Genomic DNA, 9,537 nt, shown 5'->3' on the forward strand with positions numbered 1-9,537 from the left:
TATTTATAAAAAATTTTAATCTAATTAATTATACTGGTTTGTTAATTAAATAAAAAAAATTTATTATCAGTGTTTAAACTAAATTAGTAATCTTAATATTTTATTATTCAAATTAATATTTTGGCTTCCTGATATTAACTAGCAAATTATGTTATTGCATAGAGAATTAATTACTTTATATTAATTTAAGTTATTAAAAAATTCTAAAAACCATTCAAATAGAACTATTAACGAGGTAAAAAAATGACTAAAAAAATAAAAGATAAATTGATATTTACAACTAACTTATGTTTACTAACTTTTATAGCAGATAATTCTAAAAAATAAATAAATAGTTGAATATACCAAGTTAGTTAATGAATTTAATTATTTATAATATTGAATATTATAAATTACGTTAAATCTATAACACATCCTAGCTACTCTAGCTACTGTTAGCAATAGTTACAGTCTGAATTATGCTAAATCTTATAAATTAAATACTAAATTAAGGAAAATATTGTAAGTGGTTGTTAATTTCACATTTAATGAACTATTCGACTAAATCCAACCTTAAATAGTAATTCGAGGAACTCTACCTATGGCTTAAACCATATAATAAAATTTAAAATTAATCAAGAAAAATAGTGATTTAAGAACGGCTAATCAGTATCAACTTCTTAATTTACTTAAATCTGATTGGATCTTAATATTATTTTAAAGTCTATTCACTTATTTTTAGTAAAAAATATGTTAACAACTTACTGCGTAAAATTTTTTAAATTTAAATAAGAACTTCTAATTAGTATCAACTTATAATCTAAATTTTTAGCGGGGCAGTGATCTCTCAACCTCTCTCTCACGCACTATCTCTTTTTAAAGGACTTATTTCAAAATAAAAATACATTAAGAAGACTTCTTTTAGAATAAGAATACTCTCACGCACTATCTTTTTCTTTTTGAAGTAGGGATGGCTGAGGATGATAGATGCATTTATGGGATTTGATTCTTCAAAGTGTATTTTGTTGGTATGGAAGGAAGTAACATAACGAAGATGATATGAATTCATCCTTCACGAGCTTTTCAGATTCAAATTGTAATTTGGTTATGCTTTCATTTATTTATCAAATTTTTCATGTAAAGGAGAAAAATATGAGAAAAAAATGGTATCTATATTAGAGGTTCTGACTTTTTATTCCACTGCTACATGTAAACATGGACGATACTTTAGCATTATGAGTGGCAGTAGACTGTGGCGGAGATGCATGCAAAACAATCAAAAATAGAAACATAAATAAATAAAATTCGTTCTTTAAGGTTTTGTCTTTTGAATTTCATGTTAAATTTGTATAAAGGTTATTTACTATATTTTTAAATTATTTTTCTTTTTTGTGCTTTTTAATTATATAGTCTCAAGGTGTAAGATTCTTATGGCAAAAGGAAAGTTAAATGCAACTTGATGGACAATAATTTTTATGATCTATGAAAGAATTGTAAATTAAAATATGAACTATGCTGGTCAAAAAATGAATGAGCAAGAATGCAACATTAGAGTGAATTACCCGAAGCATGAAAAGAAATTTTGAATTCAGAATATTGTGATCCGACTCCACAATTACTAGTTGTGCAGAAATGAAATGAAATTCTTGGTTTATTAAATATAATATTTTTTTTTAAAGAAGAAATCAAACTAGAAATTTCATTAAAAGGAAACTGTATTCAGACATGTGATATATATTAATCTGTTTCTATATTTTTGTATAGGAAGTTAAATAATAAACCACTCATACGAACAATAAAAAAACACAATCTTGATTTAAAGTATATGATCGAGCTGACAAAACATAATACTTGTGCTATATGCGATCGTTTGCTCCACTTGGTCGCTATTCATAGCCACTATTCAATTCTATGGTCTTTCTACAAGTCTGATTTATTTACCTTCAAATTTCTTCATTCTATTAGAGAGGAGATCTGCACTTCTTTCTGCATAACTATCTAAATAAAAAAAGATATTGGACAAGATCATCATAATAGTGACAACAATAACTCAGAACTAAATCTGAAAATAAAATCCCAAGATGTTGGCAACAATAATTCTCAACATTTGGGCGATAATAACTCATGTCTATATACAGATCTGAGGATTATTTGTAAAAAAAAAAAAATGAAAAAGGCTAACCACCGGGAGCTTCCCGTGAAAGAAGAAAAGAGAGTTTTTATGTTTAGGTTTTGAGAGAAAGAGAGAGCGGCTAGGGAATAATAAATATAATATATTTTAAATATGATAAGAATATTTCTTTCTTGGCAATTTTAATTTGAGCAAGTAATTAAACGATAAAAGTCAGTAAAAAACTATGTTTAAATAATAAAAGTTCATTATAATCCTATTCTATTATTAAATTTTTTCGTTGTTTTTTTTTAATTTGCTATAGCGAAATAAAGCTAATTACTTTTAATAATTTCTAATATAATTTTTAGTTTTATTGGCTATAAATCAAACTACAAATATATATCATAATTATTAAAGTACAAAGAATAAAATCCCAAGATGTTGGCAACAATAATTCTCAACATTTGGGCGATAATAACTCATGTCTATATACAGATCTGAGGATTATTTGTAAAAAAAAAAAAAAATGAAAAAGGCTAACCACCGGGAGCTTCCCGTGAAAGAAGAAAAGAGAGTTTTTATGTTTAGGTTTTGAGAGAAAGAGAGAGCGGCTAGGGAATAATAAATATAATATATTTTAAATATGATAAGAATATTTCTTTCTTGGCAATTTTAATTTGAGCAAGTAATTAAACGATAAAAGTCAGTAAAAAACTATGTTTAAATAATAAAAGTTCATTATAATCCTATTCTATTATTAAATTTTTTCGTTGTTTTTTTTTAATTTGCTATAGCGAAATAAAGCTAATTACTTTTAATAATTTCTAATATAATTTTTAGTTTTATTGGCTATAAATCAAACTACAAATATATATCATAATTATTAAAGTACAAAGAATAAAATCCCAAGATGTTGGCAACAATAATTCTCAACATTTGGGCGATAATAACTCATGTCTATATACAGATCTGAGGATTATTTGTAAAAAAAAAAAAAATGAAAAAGGCTAACCACCGGGAGCTTCCCGTGAAAGAAGAAAAGAGAGTTTTTATGTTTAGGTTTTGAGAGAAAGAGAGAGCGGCTAGGGAATAATAAATATAATATATTTTAAATATGATAAGAATATTTCTTTCTTGGCAATTTTAATTTGAGCAAGTAATTAAACGATAAAAGTCAGTAAAAAACTATGTTTAAATAATAAAAGTTCATTATAATCCTATTCTATTATTAAATTTTTTCGTTGTTTTTTTTTAATTTGCTATAGCGAAATAAAGCTAATTACTTTTAATAATTTCTAATATAATTTTTAGTTTTATTGGCTATAAATCAAACTACAAATATATATCATAATTATTAAAGTACAAAGAATAAAAAGTAACAATAAGAAGTGTAATAATGGGACGGATAAAAAAATATTGCCGAATTTAATAATGATAAATTAATTCCTATTTTTTATACTTACACGAGGTATTCAGGTTCGTGTCCAATTAATGGTTCACAAACCTAACTAATCCTCCCTTGCTCTTGGAGACAAAAGGATCTGCTCAGGGGGAGTTTATATAGTGGATGATCAAATCCATGACCTAAGCCATGATGATCAATCCCATAAGTGCTCTTTACCACCGAACTACTCCCATGTGGGTTACCTCCTATTTTAGTTGGCTAATAAATAAAATAAGAAATTATTATTAATTTTTGATATTCTCAAAATATTAATCAATATTATGCAAAGATTCAAAACTAACAATAGTCATTTAAAAGTTACGGTGAAAGGGTGTTCTTAATTTCAGAGGACATTTCAAAAGGAATTGTGACATTAATGATGCCTTTATGCATTTCAAATTTGTATAGTTTATAAAGTTAGTAGTTATAAGAAGTACATAATTAAATTAAACGAAAATAATAGGACTACTAAGTTTTATCTCAAAAACTTATTATTTATTTAATTATTTTATGCAAATATAAACAATATAAATAGGTCAAAATTAATAAAGTAATTTATAAAAAGTAAATAACAAGCAAGAAAAACGGGTACAAATAACAAGTATAATGCGTGCAACGCATGTTGGGAAAATTTTTTTTTATAATAATCTTTATTTAGATTGATTATATTAGTTTTCTATTTGAATTTAAATATTATTCGATTAAACATATTAAACTAGAAAATATAAAAATAGAAAATCAGAATTTTTTTTCCTGACCTAAAATAAAAATCAACATATATATATATATATATATATATATATAAAAAAGATAAATCAAAAAGAAATTTTGAGGCTCTGTCTTTGTTCAGCATTTTATCCTTATTTTTTGTGTTTTGATTGGTTAATATAATTATTTTTTTCAATTTAATATTTAAAATATAAGAATAATAATTGATAACTTTTAAAACCTAATCTAATCCAACTAAAATCTTATCTTTCAAATTTTTAAACCTAAAATCTAGCTACACACACACACACACACACACACATATATATATATATATATATATATATTTCTACTCAAGTTACCGTTTTTGTGTTGCAAACAGATTATTTTGTAGAATTTTTATTCCAAAGTGTTCCCTCAATGGTCATTATTTAAATTGATCATTGTATTTTCAATAATTGAACATAAGATGTATGAGTAATTCTTTGGCTATAGGGTTTATAATTATTAAACATCAAAGATTTTTCTTCTTATCATTTTACTTCTTAATCTTAAAGATACTATTTTATTTTTCTTTGGCTATAGGGTTTATGATTATTTTTACTTTCTATATTGTTTCAATCATAAAGTTTTATTTTTCAATCCATTTTATTTTCTTTACAATATTTATTCATTTTGTCCACATACATATTATAATATTTATAGTAAATTATTGAATAAAAAACACCTAATTGATATATTTATTTTTTTACTCAATAATTTATTATCATTGTTATTATATTATATATATAAAAAACCAATCAATTATATTTAGCAAAACAATAAAAAAAATGGATAAGTATTACGGGTCTAAAATTAAATGGAGACCTTTGATAAAATATAAATATTCCTAATCTATACACTGACTTGAGGTTCAAGACACCCTATATATATAACATTATTCCTGAAAGAACGCACGGATCAACTTAAGCTTGTAAAGTAAACGTGAAATACAACTCTCTTCGCTGATATCATAGAGGCTATCATACAATCTGACGGGAGCAATTGTGTGATGGGGGAAAAGGGTAGTTTTGTGGTGCCTGAGTTGGCCGTTGAGGATGAAGAAGAGGGTTTTGGGAGGGAGTATGCGACGGAAGGGAAAAAGAGAAAGAAATTGGTGAAGGAAGGGGCTGGAAGTAGTGGGAAGGAGAGGAAGAAGGTTAGCAAGGGAGAGAAGAAGTATGGAATTAGTGTGGGGGAGGAGGAAAGTCATTCAAAATCAGGATTGATGAAGAAGGGAATGTATTCAGAGAAGCTGGCCGGAAAGGAAGATGGTGAGGTCAAGGAGATGTGGGATACTATTGCTGGCGGTGATTCTGAGGTTTTAAGCTTTCTTTTTTTCCTTTTCTTTTCTTTTTTTTTTTGTCGGTTGGCTTAATTTACATCTGATACTTTGAATGCCGTTGATTTTGTTTGTTACCCATTTGATGTTCTCTTAGTGCCTATGGTGGTGACTGATGAATAGTAAATTAATAGAAATTGGTGTTAGTTTGTAGAGAGAGGATTTTCTTCCTTGGTTAGAATTCCTGTTGCTAATCTTGTTCGTATCCTAATTTGGGTATGTGGAATCAATTGTTTGCTTTCAATATCATTTGAGCGTATGGACTTTTAATATTGGAGTTAAGTAACTAGTATTTCTTTGTATAAGGCAAATTGGAGATCCTTGTACTTTTGCTATTTGGTATTTTTATGAGTTGAGGTCTGTTTGGTAGATTTATATGAAAGTTTACATTTGGATCTGCATATTCTGAACTGTTTAATTTTCCTGTTCTGTTTATTTGCTCATTAAAGTTTTACATTGGTTTATATTTTGTATCAATGTTAAACTTCTGTGTTACAAATATTTGATTACATGTTTAGTTGTTATGATTGTTTATGCATTACTATGCTTAAGTTCAACCCTCACTGCCTTATTTTTGAAGGCTGTGAGATTTTATAGATCTTTCTTGAGAACGTCCTGTTGGTTCATTATCATTATTAAAGATTAATTAATCTAACTATGATTTTGCTTGTAATAGGATGATCAAGAGGGTCTCAGGAATGTAGATGATGACAACTTCATAGATGACAGTGCTTTAGATCCTGCTGATCGATATGTGAGTGACAATGAACCACGCTGTCCTGGTGATGCTCCTCAGGTTAGTATTTCATTGTTTTCTATTTGCCGACCTTCCATTTCATGTTAGTCTTTATTTTCCCTCTTGATTTAATAATACTATGCGAACTTCATCTATTGCGCCTTACTATTGAAGCCCTTGGCAATCCTACATTTGTTTTTTCTCATACATTCTCACAGTTGATTCAAGTGTCTGATGCTGCATCTTCTGAACTATCTATTAAAATATCTGGTTCTTGCACTACTTATTTATTTTGGTGTCTATTAAGTTCTTTACTTTTAAATCTTGTTTTGATTTCTGCTGTTTCCAGGCTGAGGAGGGTGAGGAAGATGATGAAATAAAACAGCTTTTCAAAATGGGTAAGAAAAAGAAGAAGAATGAGAAAAGTCCTGCAGAAATAGCGCTGTTAGTTGAGAATGTCATGGCTGAGCTTGAGGTAACTGCTGAAGAGGATGCAGAATTAAATAGACGGGGAAAACCTGCCATCAATAAACTTAAAAAGTCACCACTTCTTACTGAGGTTCTCTCAAAGTAAGTTGGTTTCTGCCACAAGTGTGTCTGTTCTGTTTTTGCTTCCATGGAATTCATAATTCTTCTGTTCTTTTCAATTATTCTGGTGCAGGAAGCAGCTCCAGCAGGAATTCATAGATCATGGGGTACTAACTCTTTTAAAAATTTGGCTTGAACCCCTTCCAGATGGAAGTTTGCCTAATATAAATATACGTGCAGCAATTTTGACGATTTTGACTGACGTATGTAGATGTCCCTTACTATTGCTTTTTTTTTTTTTTTTTTTGTTTAATTTGGCTCTGATTGGGGTTTTAACTCATAGAGACCTGACAGTCATGGAGATGATCCCCGTAACATTGAGCCAAAACTCATCAGTACTATTTGATTCTGTGGAAACATTTTGTCTAGCCTGAAATGCTTCCTTTTTCCATGCAGTTTCCAATTGATCTGGAACAGTATGATAGAAGAGAGCAATTGAAGAAAAGTGGTCTTGCAAAGGTTAATCTTGTTGTGCACCAATATGTTTATTATTTAACTCTTTGTTTGCAATTTTTTAACTGGGCAAAAACTTGATCAGTCCAATATGTCTTTGTATAGGTGATTATGTTCTTATCAAAATCTGACGAGGAAACCAGATCCAACAGAAAACTTGCTAAGGATTTGGTTGATAAATGGGTAATGCTATCCGACTTTCAACTCTTGGTTTACTAAATTGTTTACCCTGCCTTTCTCCTAAAGTCTGCATTCATTTTGCTAGTGAAAAGTCATAAGTTGCATATTTTCCTGTTTTAGGAGTTAAAACCTTGGGTTATACTTGTGTTGAACATTTTTTATGTTGGAAATATTAACTTTTACTTGTACTTTCGAAAACAAATACAGAGTCGACCCATATTTGATAAGAGTACGAGGTTTGAAGACATGAGAAACATTAATGATGATCGGGCCTTCCGAAGACCAACAATAAGGAGGTACTTTCTTGTTATCTCTATATTGTCAATTTTTCTATTTGCCTAATATGTAAGTTTGTAATTGTGTTTTGATATTGATTTTTCTCTATTTGGATTTCTCTGTGATTCCTTGGCAGGCCAGTGAATAATTCTACATTGATGGAATGTACAGATGGTGATCTGGATTTGGATATTTCAAGGTAAGTTTAACGGAAGACAAAATCTTGTATTTTTCCATACATCCATTCTTCCAATGCTGTTTTCACGTTTCACAGTATACTCATGATGCTCAATTTTATTTTTTATTTTTTTTTTAAAAGGAAACGAAGATCTGGCCAATCATCTTCAAGGCAACGTGCTTCTAGGCCAGAAGCAACTCCACTGGACTTTTTAGAGCGCCCTCAGTCTAAGATTGACCCTGAAGAAATTAGAGCCCGTGCTAAACAAGTACTCCGGACACAGGAAAGGAAAAGGAAGTTAAAGAGGAAATTGTGTATTACCTGAATATTATATTATTATAGATTATAATTACGTGACAGAAATTTGATTTTATTAATGATAGAGCATATATTTAGTGACCAAAAGATAAATAATCAGGGATCGAGTTGTATAAAAAAATGTTATGTATAAAAAGAAATTACAGTTACTCTCAATAGGAGAAGGCAAGTTCCTAACTAGATCTTAAAAATCCCAAATTGACATGTTATTTTCAAGACAGAATTGGAATGGACTAAGAATTTGAGCTTCATATCAAGATTTATGTAGATCATGTAATTGATGATAGAAGAAATCTTTCTAGTTTTTTGGCTAGCTAGATCAATGATCGAATAAATCTTTCTAGTTTTTTGGCTAGTTATGGTCTCACAAGAAGCCGGATTATCCTAATTGGATGCCATGATGGGTTAGATATGAACAATTAGGAGGAAGGGTTGAAAATAGAAAACTATCAATTTTGAAAAGGAAAAAAGATAATAGATTGAAGAAATGTTGCTAGTTTTTTTGGCTAGCTAGAAAGGAACAACTAGGAGGAAGGGTCGAAAATAGAAAAATTATTGGTTTTGAAAAGGAAAAAAGGAGAAGGGATGAAGTACTAAGATGTGTGTCCAAAGTCATTATTTATAATAGACAAAAAAGGAAAGCCCCAAAACAAACATCGTTAAAGGCATGACCTTATGAGTAATTTGATGTGTCCCTTGGACAATCCTGTGGCACTTAACCGTGCACATAGGACTTTAAAACTAATAAAGCAGAAGATTTCAAAAGTAATAAAGCCCACGTGTAGGGGGCATTGTTGATTCACTTTAAAACTAATAAAGCAGAAGACTTCAAAAGTAAGAAAGCCCACGTGTAGGGGGCATTGTTGATTATAGCCCTCAAAACTAGGCTTAAACGAGAGGCTTGAATTGGCAAAGTTTAAAAAGAATTATTATATAATTAAGATAGTGCCAAGAGGGCATTTGGTCTCCTAAAACCCATAAATTGTAAAAATTGCTTTTAGGACATTTTTGGATTTTTATATATAGTTTTTAAAACGAGCAACTTGCTTTGGAGGTCACTCCTAGAACCCTATAAATAGGAAAAGCAAATGTTGTAGCTGTAGCGAATCTTTACAAACAAACCAAATTTCTTAATTATGTTCAAGTTACCTTTAACTCCCTTTTTTTTTTCCAACCTTCTTAG

General features: G+C 29.2%; 1 non-coding gene across 2 annotated transcripts; it reads left to right on the top strand.

Moving 5' to 3' along the window:
* The first annotated feature begins 5,185 nt into the window (after nucleotides 1–5,185).
* Nucleotides 5,186–8,611, top strand: LOC105645049 (protein IWS1 homolog 1). Of its 2 annotated transcripts, none has more exons than XR_016318730.1 (9): nucleotides 5,186–5,604; nucleotides 6,302–6,421; nucleotides 6,711–6,931; nucleotides 7,023–7,056; nucleotides 7,346–7,408; nucleotides 7,508–7,585; nucleotides 7,790–7,878; nucleotides 7,995–8,057; nucleotides 8,178–8,611. It is a non-coding gene; the product is annotated as a protein IWS1 homolog 1 (transcript). The 2 variants fall into 2 exon arrangements; XR_016318729.1 differs by having other exon boundaries at nucleotides 5,187–5,604; nucleotides 7,023–7,152.
* Nucleotides 8,612–9,537: the final 926 nt, after the last annotated feature.

The sequence above is a fragment of the Jatropha curcas genome, chromosome 11, assembly GCF_041381405.1.
Source record: "Jatropha curcas cultivar XTBG-Jc1 chromosome 11, XTBG_Jcur_1.0, whole genome shotgun sequence".
NCBI classification, from domain to species: Eukaryota; Viridiplantae; Streptophyta; class Magnoliopsida; order Malpighiales; family Euphorbiaceae; genus Jatropha; species Jatropha curcas.